The sequence below is a fragment of the Haliotis asinina genome, chromosome 15, assembly GCF_037392515.1.
Source record: "Haliotis asinina isolate JCU_RB_2024 chromosome 15, JCU_Hal_asi_v2, whole genome shotgun sequence".
NCBI lineage: Eukaryota > Metazoa > Mollusca > Gastropoda > Lepetellida > Haliotidae > Haliotis > Haliotis asinina.
This window is the reverse complement of record NC_090294.1, coordinates 208880-228100: the sequence shown is the minus strand read 5'-3', so window position 1 is coordinate 228100 and position 19221 is coordinate 208880. Positions and strand designations below refer to the sequence as shown.

General features: G+C 38.6%; 1 long non-coding RNA gene across 1 annotated transcript; it reads left to right on the top strand.

The window, feature by feature from the left end:
• Positions 1-15566: 15566 nt before the first annotated feature.
• On the top strand, positions 15567-18235 carry LOC137265996 (uncharacterized). The gene is made up of 4 exons (XR_010954958.1): positions 15567-15681; positions 15810-16021; positions 16283-16351; positions 17788-18235. It is a non-coding gene; the product is annotated as an uncharacterized lncRNA (long non-coding RNA).
• Positions 18236-19221: the final 986 nt, after the last annotated feature.

The window sequence follows — 19221 nt, the reverse complement described above, 5'->3', positions numbered from 1 at the left end:
TCCCCCTGCATTACATGCCGGGGGGATAAAAATATAAATGCCAAAAATCTGTAAATAGCAAAAGGCACAACCATAGGCTGAGATTACTATATCCATCAAGTTTGGTCTAAAAATATTGAATGGTTTCTGAGTTATGCTCCGGAAACAAAATGACTACGGATAGATGGACGGATGGACAGACGAGGCGTTGACTATATCCGCCCACATTACATGCCGGGGGGATAATAAAAGGATGTAACTGAGGAGAAATTAGTGCAGAAATGAGCAATGCAAAATTTTTCAAAGTCCAAAGCGACTTATTTGTAACAGACCATGGCTTTAATATCCCCGCAATGCGTTTTGCGGCGGCTGTCAATATGTACCCGTCTGTCCATACATATTTATCTTTTCCTGTGCAGAACTCTAAAACCGTTGAATATTTCTTCACCAAACTTGACACAAAGATTGGTCTGCTGGTGTACTGGTGCTTTTTGTGTAGTTTTGGAATTCTGAACAATTATTTTTGGCATTTCCCTGGCAAGAAGTGTGACTTAGACTGAAATTGGAGGTAATGCGGGGGATATTGATGACTGTGTCTTCTTGTTCAAATTAGTGTGCGATGCTATTGCATTGCAAAGGACACTTTTTAAACACTTATTTTGAAATCAGACTTAGCTTCATATTAATAATAGCTGTGGTAAAAGCCTAATAACTTTCATGCTGAATCGACAAAGGATGTAGCTAATATGGAGTCTCACTATCACTATAAAAAGAAACAGGTATGAGGGGGTCGTCTCAAAAGCAAAACCAGGACGGGTGTAGCAGACAATGGTTGGGATTGGCTCGGGGATAGAGATAACAGAAATATATATGATGATCCATTAGGGGAGTAAAACTGTGGAAGTACATGACATGTCATAACAATTTACAAATAATAACCAGTCTTATCGATCTTCGGGTGGTCATGCTACTTTATATATTTGAAACATTTAATAAAATGCTTTCCTATGGGTATCAAGCATCATACTCTTTTATATATCTCAACATAAACTGAAAGAATGACACGTAAGATGTAAATCAATATAGGAGACATATTCAGCACTCATGAAAAACACAAAATATCTTTGAGATGGTCCCTTATGCCAGTAGGCAGTGCATGCATTTTATGCCAGGTGAGTTGACGTCTGTTGTCAACCTGGCTGAGTGACCTAATTGCCATCTACAGCCTGATCTATTGTTTTCAGCAGCTACTTGTACTTTTTTGTTTCACCCGATTTTACATGTAAACATGCTTTTCTGGATAACCTCTTACGCATCCCACTAAATGCCCACTTAGGCCAAAGTGAGGTATTTCGATAAAATGTTATTTGCAGTTGTGTAATTTTAGACATTCAGGATACCAGCCTAAAACACTTTTTTTCTATTTCCGACAGTACTTTCATTCCTGTTGAGCAGACATAGCACTGCACTACTTTTGAGGCCCTGTGAAAGGGTATTCCTGATCTTCCCCTTGACGCTGAAAACCTGCGTATATGACGCAGTGTAAAGTGAAAATATGTATAAAAAACAAACACTGCTTCCACACAATAGAATCATCAAGCAAATCCACACAATTCAGTGCTATAGTTGGTAATAAATGTAACTATATCAATTTCTGATCTCAAACTGATTTGTGTGAGTGATTTGAGTTTTATGCCGCACTCAGCAATATTCCAGCTATATGGGCAATCTGTCGAGTCTGGGCCAGGCACTCTAGTGATTAAAAACATGAGCATCGACCTGCGCACTTGAGAACCGATGACATATGTCAACCAAGTCAGCGAGCCTGACAACTCAATCCCGTTAGTCGCCTCTTACGTGAAGCATAGTCGCCAAACTAGTTTCATAACTCTCTCTTCATGACAAATGCCCTTAGCGGTTTCTTGAGCTATATTTGTTTCCTGGTTTTGCATGTATTAATGTACGGTATAATCCGTAGGTTTACTTCCGCCAATCAGGGGCTGCACATGAACCAGTTCCGCGACATTTGTAATTGCTCTAGCTTGATGACTGGTCGAAAACAAAACATCTTGAAATGGTAAACAGTCGTGTCTAGAGATGTTTAATTGCATATTTACTATCTTTACTGAAAAGTCGTCTTCTCTTGCTCGTTCACGCAAAGCTATATGGTATGTCGATTTCTTACCCCTGAAAACGTTTCACAAAAGTGAACTGGTAAATAATGACTAATCCAAGATCTAAGGAAGTTCCCTATGCTGCTGCTGTTGCAGCATGGAAAGTTAAGCTAGAGAGATGTTTGATTTCAGAAGTGTTGAGGCAAAGGTTAGGTAAGAAATCTCAAAAGAATAGCTAAGCATTGTTGTGAATTCATCAGTATTACAGTAAATACCTATCTTTAGTCAGTTCCCATTCAGCTTCTGTATCATTTACACTGTTGACTGTTTGAACAGTTTTCTTGATCATTCACCACTTGGCACTGAAATTAATAGTTGAATAAATAAGTAAGTAAAGTCTTAGCATTTGTGTAGTTATTATTTCAAAATTCGTGAACTTGTTTGCATTGCTTGATTTGACCACTATCACTTAAACTGTTGAAGGGAGATAATTCTTTACAATTCACATACTAAGAGGCACATACCTAAAATAAAGAAATTATTAGCTGAGGATTGATAATCTTAGTAGATTGTTTGACCCCCAACTTTTTATTTTGACTCTCCCCCTGAAAAATTTGAAGTGTCAACCTCACCCCCAACTATAAGTGTCTAGCGGCAACCCTAGGGGGTCAGACAAGAACTTCTTGTACTTTGTCATTATGGACTTTAACACTGCTGCTTTGACACCTGCTTCAGGCATTTCATTAGCCTTGGGATGTCTTGGTGATGACCTATTGTGCTCCATGTCCCACTTTTTGGTAAAGCCTGCAAAGACCTCAAGAGCAAACTGGTGACCATTGTCAGACATCAGCTTGCTTGGGGTTCTGTATCTCCAGAAACGCTTCCTCAGATGTTTGATAACAGCACATGAAGTAGTAGCATAAGCACACTCAAGTAATCTATGTAGATATTCCCTATCAACCCAAATGGTGCAAGCATCTCTTTTTGTTCAGCTCTACAGTATAACAGTTTCACAGGCATCTGGGTTTAATTTGTAATCTGCTGTATTTAATCTGACATTCCGGGCTCAAGACACATGGTCTTCCTCTTAAAACCATGCCCCAGATGAAATGAATGACGATGTTCCTAAATAATAATTATTGTTTATCACATACTTCAAGGAACCAGGACATGTAGGAAGCAGTAGAAAAAGGTGAAGATTTACAGAGGAGGCATTCAACGGCAAGACTAAGACAACATTGGACAAATGAACACTTAACATACAATGATGTGTATGAACCATGTTACTTTTGTGAATGACTTGATTTGAAATTTGTACAATAAATAACAACACTGCTACATTCACCCCCCTTTGGGAAACGGCGCCCTCACCACTATCTAATCAGTCTGATCAGTGTAGCGAAGATGAATGCACCAGAAAACAACTTGAACCAGAAAAACTGGTACATGTGTATTCAGAAACTGGTTAACAGTACAAATGGTAATTAGACCTAGACAACATTCTGCTTGACCACCCACTGACCATCATCCATCCACTTTGGTTTGTGACGAGCATGCTGTGGTCGACACACGAAAGAGAGGCTGGATTCAGGTTCGGTCAAGTCAGACAGAGCTGGTATTGGTGTGGTCAGTGACAATGTCTCGAATGCCTTCATTTGGTTGTTCCTCCATGACATAAAAATCTTCTTCCAACCAATTGGCAGGCTTCTGTTTACCTTCAATGCCTGCATTGCGAACTAATACCACATTACCAACCTTGACAGTTGCACCACAAGCTTTTAGATCATAAGCTTTCTGCTGTTTAGCTCAGGCTTTTTCAAGGTTTGATGAAGCCAACTAATATGCAGAATTTAATTTGCGCTTCAAATTAGCAGCAAATTGCGTATGGGTGGATGGAGGTGAAGTAGCCAAAGGTACGCCAAAAGTAACATTGCCTGGTAGTCTGGGAATTCTACCAAACATGAGGTAAAAAGGACAAAACCCTGCAAAGTACACAGCATTCCCAGAAGTGTGCGGTTAAACTGTTCAACCAAGACATTCCCCATTAGGCGGTAAGGGGTGGTACGTGACTTCTTGATGCCCATAATGCCGCAGAGCTGCTTGATCACATCGGTCTTGAAATGACCCCCCTGTTCGGAATGCTACCTGCCTGGTGCACCATAATGAACAATAAAGTTCTCAAACAGTGCCTTTGCAGTTGTCCTTGCTGTCTGATTCACAGTAGGTATGGAAACGACATATTTCGTGAAATGATCAGATGTCACGAGGACATTTTCATAACTACCTGTAGATGGTTCGATTGAGAGAGAGTCCATGCAGACCAATTCCATTGGTTGTGATATCTGAACATTAACAAGAGGTGTTCTTTGTGACATATTGGGAGCTTTCAAGCAGTGCTGACAACTATGGATATGGTTCTCCACATCACCCATCATTTAGGCCAATAGAACCCGGTACAGAGAAGTGCTACAGTCTGATCCCTTCCCAGATGTTCCATTCCATCAAGAAGATGTGTGATGATGGTCTCACGCTGAGGTTTGGGAACAATCATCTGAAAGTAAGGGTTGCCACTGCTACCCTGCTGTCTTACTAGAAGGTTGTTTGTAAGACGAAGTGAATCCCATTGATGTAAAATATTGGCTGTCTCACGGTCAAACAATTTAATAGTTTCCTTGGAAGGACGATTACCACTGCGAAGAAGTCCAACAACCTTGCAGTTTGAAGGGTTCGCTTGCTGAAATGTCAGCATTTTGTGACCTGCCCCAATATCAGAAGTATTCGAATCGCTGACAGAGGTCATATGGCGCAACATCATGGGTCACTGACAAAGTCTCTATAAATGGTGTGGTCTGTAAGTTGCAGATAGCAGAAACTGATTTTATGTCTGTTACCTCACACGGTAATCTGGACAGTGCATCTGCATTTTTATTCCTCGGGCCTGGAACATACTCGATAGAAACATCATAGGCACCAAGGATGGCAAGCCAGTGATGGCTACAGGCATCCAACTTTGCAGAGGTCAGGATATAAGTCAGGGGGTTGCCATCTGTCCAAACAGTGAAATGGATACCATACAAATAGTCATGAAATCTTTTCGTGATGGCCCATTCTAGAGCAAGAAACTCTAACTTGTGAGCAGGGTAACTGCACTCTGACTGAGACAGTCCTTGGCTAGCATAGGCTATGACTCATTTCTTACCCTCTTGTGTCTGATATAAAATTGCACCGAGGCCTTCACCACTAGCAGCAATATGCAGTTCGAAGGGACAAGTGAAGTCTGCATATGCCAAAACAGGAGCATTGCTGAGCTTGTTCACTGTTCACTGAAGGCAGTTCGTTGTTGTATACTCCAGTTCCACTGCGTATTTGTCTTAGTCTTACAAGACTTCTTGCCACTGTGTCCAACTAACATTTTTGTGAGAGGTTTGGCAACTTCAGCATAATCGGGAACAAAACACCAATAGTACCCAGAGAAACCCAAGAAATGGCGAACAATGTCTACATTCTTTGGAACCGGCCAAGTCTGAAGGGCTGCAATTTTCTCAGGATTGATGCTGATGTCATCCTCAGAGATTATGTGACCCAGATATTTCACAGAGGTCTGTAAGAATTGGCACTTGGAGGGTTTTAACTTGAGGCCATTCTCACGCAGTCTCTGAAAGATTCCTCACAATCTGTCCAGATGTTCATCATACGTCTCAGAAAACACAATGACATCATCGAGATAAATGAGACACTGCAAGAGATGCATATCACCCATACACCGTTCCATGAGATGCTGGAAAGTTGCAGGAGCATTTTTCATACCAAAAGGCATCAAATTGCCCTCATAAAACCCAAAGGAACCAGCTGTAAAAGTGGTACGAGGCTTGTGCTCTTCTAGGACTTCTACCTGCCAGTAGCCGATCAAGGCAAGAAAAATACCGAGTGCTATGCAGTGCATCAAGGGTCTCCTCAATCCTAGGCAGAGCGTATGAATCACGAATTGTCCATTTATTCAACTCTCTGAAGTCTATACAAAAGTGAAGTGAAGAATCTTTCTTGCGTACAAGTACCACAGGTGAAGCATTGGGACTAGTTGAAGGGCGTATCACCTTTGCATCTAACATTTGTCTAAGGTGATCCCCAACTTCTTGGTACATAGAAGGCGGAATGCGGTGATGTCTTTCCCCAAATGGGTGTTCGTCAATGAGCTCTATCCTATGAGTCACTAAGTCTGTGTGCCACATATCTAAATCGGACTTACTGAAGACATTATCAAACTCAGAAAGGAGAGACTTGAACTGAGAGATCTGCTCTGGGGTATGTGACGAAGAAAGGGAGGAAAGATTGAACAAAGTAGGTGGTTCAGGTAACTCAGGATTAGTCGGTCCATCTTCAGATGGAAAACCTTCAAGCAAATCAACCTGCTCCAAGCAGCAAAGAACTGTTTTAGATGGAATGGTGATTGGCTTAGAAGAAGGATTCGCAACTTCAACCTTAACTCTAGTTGTTGATTGACCTGACTTAAAGTTCAAAATGCCATTTACAAGGTTAAAGGAACCAGGAAGTGTGGGAGAAGATGAGGCAAGAAAGTGGTTTCTTTTTTGTGGTGGTTTATCCCTGCAAATACCAGTAACAATCTGACTGCATAAGGTTGGGACCGTTGTTGGTCTCGTCCGCACACTTTCCATACGATCGAGATCAGCACAAGAATTGACAAGCCACTGACGCATCCGAGTCCACTCTACACATGATAAACCTGAGATAGGCAAGTCCAGTTGACGGCAAGCATAATCCATGACATTAGAACCAAGAACCAAGGGCACATAGTGGTGATATTGTGTTGTAGGTACTATGTGAACGGGAGAGGGTACCTGCACTGCTTCACCAAGGAAGTCACTGGGAACATTTATGACTGTATCAACAAACCTAAGATACGGTAGTTTACAATCCCCAGCACCTTTCAGATCCAAAAGTGACCCAAGGTCTAGAATAGGAAGATGTTTGAGGTTCTGTTGGTGGAAGGCCTCTGACATGCTCGAAATCTGTGATCCTGTATCAAGAAAAACACTACAAGTCAACGTGGGACAACAACTCACGACTGCTACAAACTGTAGCACAATTGAGGCTAACTTATCAAGGATCAGCAGAAAACATCTAACTGCTACAATATAACAGGCGTCATTTGCAGTTCACCCCTCTAAGACCTGAGTCCTACTCTCATGCCAACTCAAGAGTCAAGACGCCGGCAGAAATGAATCCATTCAATCTGTTTGGACTAAACAACCTCATACAATTACAACTTTATTGTTAAACAAACATATTAAGAGGGGGTGGAAAAAGGTTTTGTTCTGATAAAGAACGTACAGAGTGGGGAGCTCTCACCTCCAACCACCTACTGGTCATCACAGACTCATTACTGACAGGCGCTACAGCGCTTATATACCCGGCCCCGAGCGACTACCAGGATGAAGAAAGTTAGGCTTACAGTGATTGGTCCACAATACTGATACCTCTCCAATCAGAGTGCTCCTAGTATACGCTCAACTGGATAGCTAAAACACGTGGCAATTAGCCACAACAGACGAACTGATGGACTGACTGACTGAACTAGGAAACAAACAAAGCACTCAACACCGCAACCGGAATACACACGAACTGCAACTCTCATAAGTACATGTAAGTACTGACGAGTTACAGAAGTCGAAAAGCCCTGTTTTACCACACATTTACTGTCATATTTTCATACAGGCACTGCAGAGCACACTGTCAACAACATGGGCAGCACATGGTTACATCAAAAAGTGCATCAACAACAACAACAACAAAATGCATGCAACAATTCTGGTGCATATATAGAGAATACAACAGTCTCATACGCATGAAATATACCATTGGGTCAGATACCATAAGAGTGTGGTATCGTATTTATTACACACATCTTACATGTCTTGAATTGAAATAAAATGGCATATTTTTGTTATTTTTATGGTTTCAATCTGAAAAAAGTATCATAAAGAAATTGCAGAAGAATTTTGTAGTCTAGGACGTTTTGCATGACGTCACACTGTAATGACGTCACTATGCCACTTCTTGTCTGCCCCCTTGGTACCCGATTTTCCATGCACAAGAAAAAAAAGGTGATTTACAAAAATTTACAAAATGTAAATGTCATATTTACAAACATTTACAACAATTGTAATGGTGATGTTTACAACGCTTGTAAACTTTTGTAAATTTAGGAAGGATTTTACCACTACTTCATTCAATTTTGCCATTTCTCAAGAATCCCCATGACTCTGTATACTTACTATTTTAATATTTCTTTTGTTCTTACGGTTGATATGCATAATGGATCTTGCATGTGACATATTTATTCATGAAAACTGAAGGAATAAGCCATATTTTGTATAGTCCATTTGTGCTTTATATCAATGCAACTGCGTCTGGTGCTTGAAAACATGAAAGTTGATGTGTACGTCCAGCATTGATCTATATACCAAATACTTGTGCCTTTGTTTGAGATCATCATCCCAATCTCATTCTGGTGATTTTACCACTCTACTCCATGGGAAATATGCGCATTCTCTAAATAAAACCTGTCACTAGACCATTTATGTTGGTGCTCACTAACAGTGTTATGTAATAGGCGTATTCACGAAATCTCATAAACATGTCAACACATAATTGGTTCTGTTGTCAGTACGTGTGGATTGGAGCAAATACTCAAATGAATTAATAAATCATTCTGTAACAAGATATATATAATCATTTACAAGAAGTATGTTACAGAATATTTAAATGGTGCGTGCCGGTCTATCATTTGTTTGTTTATGTTCAGCGTACATAAATTTTTTATTTATCATTCATACATAAAACATAACTTACATAACTGTACACTCTGCTTTGCATTTGGTAACTGCGTAAATATAAGAAATTCTTAAAGTGCTACACAATCACACATTATCAGTGTCAACAGTTCTTTTCCATACTTTGTTGTGGTCTTCCTTTCTGCTTGAAGATGTTTTTTGTCTTATGTCTATGGTTACTTCAGTGAGCATCCACAATTTTACCATCAAGACACCAAAAATAATTTTCTTACCAATAACATTCTCATAAATGCTCTATATTGATACAATTAGTTTGTATGTGTGGAATCTGTCGAAGGGGTAAGTCAGATAGATATATATATGGTTAAAACATATTTAAACGTGAAGTTGAATGGATTGGCAAGAAGCTTACGTTAATACCTCTCTAATGCACTTTACAAAGGTAAATAAACCAACCAAACTTTGATTACAAGATTATCATATGACAAACCACAACATTAATTCTTCAATCATATTTAGTATCAAATCCAAAAGAAGCAGTGACGAAGAGGTAGGCAGATCTTACGATGGACAGATTATTAAGATCAGATAATTCACTATTTCCGTATAAGATTGTCTTCAAGCTTTACCCATGTTTGTAATTTAAATATATACATATGTGACAACACATGCTGCATTTAAATTTTGTATTGTATGTTGTATGGTACCGGTGTCGATATAAACTGTAAAGCTGTTCACAATCCCATTTCATTTTTTTTATCAATAAAAAACAAACACAATAAATAAGCACAAAAAATGAGATGTGTAGATCATTCCCTCTGCTGGTGATGGCTGTGTGGGATTAGTTAAACGACCAAACCCAGTTGACCATGCCTTATAATCCTCTTACTCTTAAAATAAACAAGTTCAGTCCACTGGCAAAGAGGATACCACTAGTGGGATTATTTGGCTGATTTGGGTTAGTGTTTTGATAACGCTTAGTCTTGATGAACAATAGTCTATTTCAACAACATGATCAATTGGTAAAATTCATATTAAAGTGACATACCTTTATTTACATGTTTCACAAACCGTTGTGTGCATGTGCACTGTCCATTGTATTTCTTGTACCAAAGCATACAATAGGAATACTACTAGCTCGTGACATGCGTTAACAAGAATTAATGATGTACACTCACACGGATATGTATGCTGGTGAATATAAGCATTTTGAGAAAGGGGTTTTAATTAGTAACATCCTGACTGTTAACACGTTATTCAAGGCAGATGAAATCAGCAGAAAAAAGTGTCTGTGTGTCTGTCTGAAATCAGCAGAAAGTTGGAGAAGTTACAGAGAGGAAGAGTAACTCAAAGTAATTTCATGACCTTTTGAGATGTAAATAAATATATGAACACCCGATGGGCAAATGCAGTTGATCATTGCACACCAACATACGGACATTTTTGCTATCGTGAATTTGAGACTTTACATCTAAAAAGCCGTTCAGAATGTCTGTCAGCGATATTTCTTCAGAGGGCACATTCAGCTCAGGTGAGTATATTGCAGATGACACAAGTATATTATTTGTGAAATAAGTAAGGCAATCCTGATGCCGCCATGTGTTCCTTCAGCAGCATGGTTGCTGCGAAATCTTGCACTCAAGACTACCATACCATTTAGCAGGGAGCTCAATACACAGAGTCGTAGAGTATCCCTGCATTCAGTAAGTGTTTAGAATATTGAATCACCGTATGAGAACAACAGCCTGACTAATTGGCTGATCAAAGGTTTATTACATGCCATAAATATCCTTCCTGGGACTTAATCAAGATATGGGGGTGGAATATATTCCCCAGGTAACACCAGCTGTTTTTGTGGTTGAGCTGAAGGATTACCTGTTGCATGTAATTTCAATTATAATGTATAATTAGTATAAGACTGTTTTGGGATGTATTCTTACTGAAGTAAAACACTGTGTTTTATGTTTTTAAGAGATAGGTTTCATCAAAAACAACAATGACGGAGCAATACAGACTAATCCCAGTATTCATGCATATACATATTTTGGGTTCCCATATCACACATCATTTTATGGATGGAATAGTGACTTTAATAGATATAAACCCATTTACTCACAAAAAACATCCTTTTCAAAATCGCTAAGGCACTTCAAAATCAAATTTAACACAAATATATTTTAAAAACTAAATTGATTGTTTATTTCTTTGTAAATATGTTTGTAACGTTTTCAGACAAGATATTCTTATACGATGTTGTATTAGCTGTAATTCGACTTTATTTAAGAATTTAGTTGTAATACCTGCTAGTCATTTTGTTAGGTTTTTTAAAATGCTAATTGTATTTTTCCCATGAATCTACTTTCACAGACAACTGTGAGGCAGGCTCTACGGAATGCTGAGTCTGTAAGAGGAATGACCCTAAATCCTCAACAGACGTAAGAATATACTTAACATGATTTAAATACAGTAACTGCAAGAGTTTCAATGCATTAAACCATTCCACACGTAAAACTTCATGTGTTTCTACAATAACCTCGACATGAATTTATCTTCATTGTGCTGACAATAAATTCAGAATTGTATTTTTTCAGGTTGGAAACAGGACAGAATAAGGATGCTAAGGCAGCTCTCCCTGTTATTCCGCACGCTGAGTTTCAAGCTATTGCAGTTCTGCTTAATGCTCTGTCCTATATGCATCAGTGCACAACAAAAAATGAGCACAACCCCCTGTCATATAAATAGGATGCTCATTTCTTGAGCTCCAAACGTGACATTTTGTTGCACAGTCAAATTATGCAACAAAATGTCATGTTCATGGGTGATTTTGTTCAACCATTTGAATCGGGTGCATGTGTTTGGTGACGACTTCTTGTTATAATTCTGTAATCTCTGTATAATATATGTCAGTTTTATTGAAACATGAAGTTTCTGTCAGGGTATTACGTATTTTGTTTGTTGCAGTGGCTATGACAAGATGTTTGCAGACAAAAAAGGAAACCGTCTCTAGAAAGAAAAACAACCAAAATAAACACAATGATGTCATGAGAAAATATTCCAGAAAAACTACAGTAAGTAAACATGAAAACCAATTTAACTAGCTTTCAGGAATCAAGAATTAGATGAAACTGTTTTAAGAGGATGCACTACGTAACTTGGCTTACCATCACTTAACAAGTAAGAAGGCATGTTAATTGAAGAATGTTAACTGAGATGACACCAGTTAGAAAGGCATTAGGCCTTGTTAATTAATGAACCTTTACTGACATGACTTGCTCATCAATGTACAAGGGATTAGGCCTTGTTATGTGTTGAGGCTTTGTTCAAGGCTGGGAGATACAGTAACAATCACCCCACAGTATTAATCCGTGTGATCTTTCAAAGGAGAAAAAAGACTGTACCATACAACACCTGTGTTCTAATGCACTAAATACACAAGTATCAAACATACTTGCTATGAGATTATGAGAATAACCATTGATTCTATTTTCACATTGGTTTACCATTCACTTAATGCAAGTATAATCATATTGACTGTTTTCTTCAGAAATCGAGTCGAAAGGATGCGACAGGCAGACCTCCCCAGCCATAAGAAAGCAAAATATGAACAAGTATTAAAGAATGCACAACTACAATGCTACCCCATTGTTTTTGATTGTATAGTTGATAATGATGTGTAACATATTTTCCGTAAATTTGTAAATGGAATGTTTTTGCATGAAATTTAATCTTCCTCTTTCTTCTTGTAATCTGATAATTCCTTCCCCAAGGTAAATAAACATCTAGTGTAAGCTTGACACTGTCCATTTGTTTTGGGATAATTTAATTCGCATGAAAGAAGGGAGTATTATAAAAGTGAAACAAATTCTGCATTGTAGAAAACCATTTCCATCAACAGTGCAGTAATGACCACGGAGCACTATCAAGCGAACATCAACTTTATTTCAATGTTATGATATGCTAAATTCCTTGTTCACACGTCATAAACCAAATTCAACAACCCACTCCTTGGCGCATTATCGGGATGATGACACTGCAAGATGTCAAACCAGCCTACAACTCAGCAGAAACAATTTCAAAATGTTTTTTTTTCATCCAGTAAAGATGCAGCACAGTACTAACTATAGCGAAGGAAATGGAAGCAGTGTGACTCGCCACACCTCAAATATGGTTCCTATGCTATGTGAATAAAATGACAATGCACAAGGCCATTCTGTGTTTTTTACAGGCACAAGGTGGATAAGAAGTTACCAGTATTTGGCGTTACCAGTATTGATCAGAAGATAAAAAAAACAAAAAAACATATGAAATATCAACATGTCAAACATTCCACCTGTGACTACAGGTACTAGTAACATATATTCCATTATATCAGTTCTGCTGTTTGTAAGAAAAAAAATAAAATTACAAGCGTACAATCGCGATTCAGAAGTGCAATATGTTGTACTTGGACTTACGTCCCTCGTAACGAAGCCTGCGGGAGACCAAACCCAGTCATAGCTGGTGGATGTGCACTCAAGTGTAACGACGGCTACCGATTGTCTGCTTCATTTGCTGATACGCCGAGGGCTCATAAGGTGGGGCCTATAGTGTGTTCAGAAAGATGATGTATTTGATGGACATTTTAGAAGTATGTCGAGTCACAGAAAGTAAGATTCTTTATGGATAACAACTTTTTGTATTGTATTTGATGCATCGTTTCAGTATGGATTGATATACCGTTGTCAAACAAAATCATATACACTCTGTTGTTATCCATAAAGAATGTATGTAGAGATGTTGGGTTTTGTAAATCCATCTCTGAATTTGCATTCTATCCAATCAAAAATCACCTCAGTAGAGATGGTGAACTACTGGAAACTGTCATTCGTCCAAGTACAAAGCAGGACTTGAAACTGACAAGCGTTTGCACAACTTTCCGTGAGATCCAGTCATCCGAGAAAAACGGATGTAGTTTCTTTGCAACCCATTGACATAAAAACATGTCATATGTACAAGTATTACACCTGCTTAATTACATAATGTGGCAGAGACAGGACTCGGGTGCATGAGTCATCAATCAATTTATTTTGTTTATGAAATATAACCTGAAAGGTGTTAAGTTTAAATTGCATATGGTCAATGACTGAAGCTGTGTATTGCATATTGTCTTTAGCAGACAGGCAACCATACATAGAGGTGTCAATAAACCAGACACTAAGCTTTCTCTGTGACAGAGGCTGCTTCTTACAATCAACATGCTTTTTTTCATGTAACGAGTAGATTCTTTACTTGTTTGTGTACACAACCAAGATTAGACTACTGCTCACGACCTCATACTCCGGGCATGCATACTGTTTCAAGCTCTGCGAAGCTATTCACTGCGCATGCGTTATGGGCGCAGCACAACTGTTGAAACAACTTTTTCCCCCAGCGCTGGGGGAAATTTAGTGAATCGTTTGAACCCTGATTTCTCCGGGTTTTTTCATCGCATATTTTTCTTTATAGGTCGAATTGGCATTTTTTATGATTTGTTTCAGTAACTGCATACCGAAAGGTATCAGAATCTACAAAGTTGTGGGTTTTTTTGTATGTGACCTTTAAGAAAGTTTCGTTCCATGAGATAACCTATCAAAATTATACAACATATCAAAGATGCCCTATGTTCCAGGGTGGGCAGTTCTCTCTGAAGGTCTTGATGTTTCTTTTTCTTTGCGAGCAGTGTCTGGCCAGCACTATGTTGCACCATGTTCAGTTTATTAATTTGTGTCGCCAGTCCAACATGAAATTTATTATCTCCAAAACGTTGGGATGGGCTTTTCCAACAAGTTACTTTAACCTCCCATGTCAACCTCCAACCTGTTATTTGTCCAGGGCACATTTCTGTCATGGGGTTCCATTCCTGAAGGTTGTTGACTAGTTATGTTAAATACAGCAGTATGTGTTAACTGCAACTAGCCAATGTACAACAGGTGTAGTCCCACAAAGCCTAACATTATTCAGTTAGGTACAGTTCATTCGCCTTATGGGACTTTATGCCTCAATGATTAGGGTGGATTGTTGCGAAACAGAAACAACAAAAATCAAATATGATTGTGAAATATTTCAAAAGGTGACCTATCCCATCTGTATCACTGGTTCTATTGGTAAAGGTTGGATCGACCTCATGATTCGTAGCAACATATACTGTCATGTGTTATGTTATCACAACACAATCTCTATCATTTAGCATATTATCAGAAGTGACAAGGTGATATTGTTTATGGTTATTGTTACTCACTGTTCCCAAACACAAAATAAGTGGAATACTGGGTCAGAATTCTTTTCTAAACAGCTTGCGCATAGTGAAAGAAACACCCATGCATCTCCACTCCACCGAACACTGTAGTAAGAGCATCAGCATCCTACCCCTAACAGAGACCCCTGTCTACTGAACAGTGGTCTGTCCCACTCTTATTTCACGCCCCAATTACCACAACACACATTTCTTGGAGACTGTTTGAAAGGCTGAGACCATCCAGCGGGCATGGATAGCTTTCATGACACTTATCTGGAGATCAACAGCTTCGCCAACACTGACTAAACTGGCCCTTAATCGGTGCCAATTTATTAGAGTCATTCCATTTAATTTAATCCCTTTGAACTGTTTTAAGCTTATCTGGCCTATGCAGCAAGTGTTGTTTTTAGGAAAACATCACTGATTGCATACATGCGGAAGTATTCCACTGAATGGTGTTCAAGATTAGCGGCAAACTTTGATATGTGATTGGTTTTACTTCAGATAAAACTTTCAGATGCATGTAAGCATTGAAACTGTCAAACTAAACAATGTTTTGAGAATTAGGCAAGTCATAAAAATATCGTGACACAAAAACTTCTATTGGTCGCCACTCGCAAAAATATGACGCAAAAATTTTGTGATTTACAGTATCTGAATTAGTTGGCAAAACAACCACTGGACTGCTCCAACTGTGTATGTGACGAAGGATCAGGGCCCTTGGTCGTAGATGTGCGAGACATGTTTGTTCTGCTGATTCCCCTAATACCGTTCCATGTCAATGCTGGCAAATCATCGCTCTCACTTCTATGATGATGGACCAGCAGACGGCCGATTCCAGTCAGCTGACTCCTAACTCTAAGGCACGATGCTAAAACTCTTAGTTACCATTTCTACCCAGAGGAAACATGGTTACATATCACATTTCTATGGTCCAAATATATATTTCAGTAATGTTATAGAAATGTCCTATTATCATCTATCACTTCAGCATACAATGAGGTTTATTTGTAGATCTGGGACAAGTCTTAAGTCATCCAAATCATGATCATTTAAATTTTGTATGTATTCAGCCCGTGGACTTCCTGGGCACACAATAACTCTTACTTATCTCATGCCAACAGACCCAAGTTCTGCTGTGAACGTGCTCTGACCAAGTTCTGTACATTTTTTGTGTTCTCATCGCTATTAAAGTAAGTATTTTACATTTCATTTTGTTTTTGAAAGTCATTTATGTAGAAGTCATATGCTTTGGAGTAGCACACTTGAGACATGATTAATCAACTGGAACTTTTACATCAGATTTTCCAGTTTTGCTGTTCAAAAATCTTTAAACGGAAAGCTTTGTTTATATTTGTGTTCATTGGTTTCTTCATCAAAATAGAGATATATCAGAATATATCTCTACTGCCCACAAATGTTTATATCGGGTATAACTGGTAATGCATGGTTACAAAATGAAATAAAATGAGACATATATAGCATAAACTATGGTTACTATCACAGGCTGTCTTGCAGAAGATATCAGAAATCATTCACTTACAACCATATGTCAAGTTTCCCTGGCTAAACTGACGCTACAACTAAAGATCACACAATATTTCTTTTCAGTATGCTCGAAACAAATTGTTTAGTTATTGAAAAGTAGCCTAAAAAAATTATTTTTGTTTTAATTTAAATAAAAAATAGTCTAGATCAATTTGCTTTTCTGTCTTAAAAGGTTAAGAAATGATTAAACATCCTGCTTCAGCAACTGTGAGATGGACTATTGGTTAGTACAAATTGCCTGGTTCATGTCGCTTGTACCATATTACCATTTGTGTATACTGTTGAATCTGCTAAACAGCAAAGAAACACTGGTGAAATTATAGATAAATATTTGACCTTGCTAGCCAAGATACACAGTTTTGTGGGGACAACATTATTCTTTTTCTGCGGAACTCATTGTAATGAATGCGTTATTTAAACAAAAACTGTTTGGATGAGAAGGACTAATTTCATGGCAATTTCTTCTAAAAATGTTTATGATATTATGTGATATTTCAATAATACTGGTCTTTTGTGAAATGATATTGCTGTTCCAACAATTCAGGCGTGAATACGAACTTATTCTTAGTCCCATGAGTGAAGTCGTAACATACCACTGGATCTTGTTGCTAACATGCATTAACACAGAGAAGATAATCTGTATAACTAAGGTGTGTCTGTTAAACATATAAAGCTTATTGAATCAAAGTTTATCTGAATACTATATACCTTATATTCATTCTCCTCACATTTAAGTTTGGAAGATGAAGGAAAATGCAAAATGAAAATACCACACCAACTAGAGACAGTAGGTGAAGAGTTGAATGCTGACGTTTAGAGAGACATCGCTGTATCACTCTCCAGATGACATTATGGATGGCTCTGAGAAAACAGATACAATGCCCTCAAAGACATACTCAATATCAACTGACTTTGACCTATGTATAAACTGAAAAAATACCCCAAAACAAGCCAAGGTGATACACTACAGAGCAGTTCAGTTCATATTTGTTCAGCAAATGAACACTCACACATTCTGTCTGAGAAGGGGAATGGATTTATGTATTAGTGATACATTGTGTGTATTTTTCATGTTTTACAGGTAATTCACAGTGGACTGAAGAACAGTTCATGGAACACGTAACACTTCAACTGCGGACACCAGATGCATGTGTTCTCAGTGGTGGTTACATGACAGTTGCGTTTTGGAACTTTCAAGAGTTATCTTACAGATGTTTTGTTTTGTTCTCCAACATGAATTTAATGCATGTTTCTATTATAGAAACATATTTCATGGTATTACGAAAAGGAGGTTGTTAATGTGCCTCTATGATAACCAACACTATTTAATAATTCACATATGCTTTTATCTGTCTTGTCACCTTGTGTACACACTCACTTCAACCCGGGAATTACCCATAAGCCCCATAGCTAGGCTGTAACATGCGCAGAGCAGTGTTCATAGCAGACAACACCAACATTCCTTATAATGTCCTTTTTAAGACGTGTGAATTAAGATAAATGAAATAAACATGCAAATATCAAAACTTGAAGCTGTTTTTCTGATTTTTAAAATGTGTTAATTGAATTGAAGCACACCAGTTTGTAGCACATTCAAGAGTTGGAGACCAGATGCTCCTCTCTTCGTCATGCTGTTAGCTAACTGTTCATGTCCAGGAACCCACTTCACAGCACTGACTTCTTTAGTCTGAAGACACTGTTGAACAGCAGTTATATCCAGCCTCAAACGCCTGTCATCGACAAGCTTAGTGGAATGGATGGCCTGCACTACGCTCTTGTTATCCACAGGTGCACACACAGGTGTCATGTTACTAGAGGCAGACACTTCTTCCAGCATTTTTCGCAGATAAACTGCTTCCTCTAGACCCTCCAGAAGACTGAGAGTTTCAGCTGCAGTCGTGGATCTCACTACTCTTTTGATCATCCCTGCATGCCAAGCTAAGGGACACCAATTGTTTTCACCAAGAAGAAATACAATGTAGGCACCTACACTACCTACTCCATCACACACATTACCATGTGCCGCTGCAGTGAACACAACTATCTTCCAGCTGGAAGCATTGCTGATGTTCTTGAACATAAGCTTTGCTTCATTTTCTTTCAGCTTTCTGATCACCTTAATTGCTCTCAACAAATCTTCTACTGTACCCTTCTTGAACTTGGTGCTGAGATCTCTCACACTCTGGTAAAACTGTCTTGCAGCATCATTCAGTCCATACAGACAGTGCTTTAACTTCCACAGTTTGTCAACAGCTACATTTGTGTCCTTGGGGGGATAATATACACATCTCTGTCTAAAATGTTTCCTTGGAGAAATTGATGTCTGCTGTCTTGATGTCCCAGTTTTGCCATGCTGCAAGAGTTAAAAACATATGTAATGCACTCTTACTGACAGTGGGCGAGTCTATCAATGGCTACATCCTGCTCAAATCCCCTAGACACTAGTCTTGCTTTAAGTTTGTCACCCTTCTGACATACTACCCATGGAGTGGAAATACAAAACTGTCCACAATTT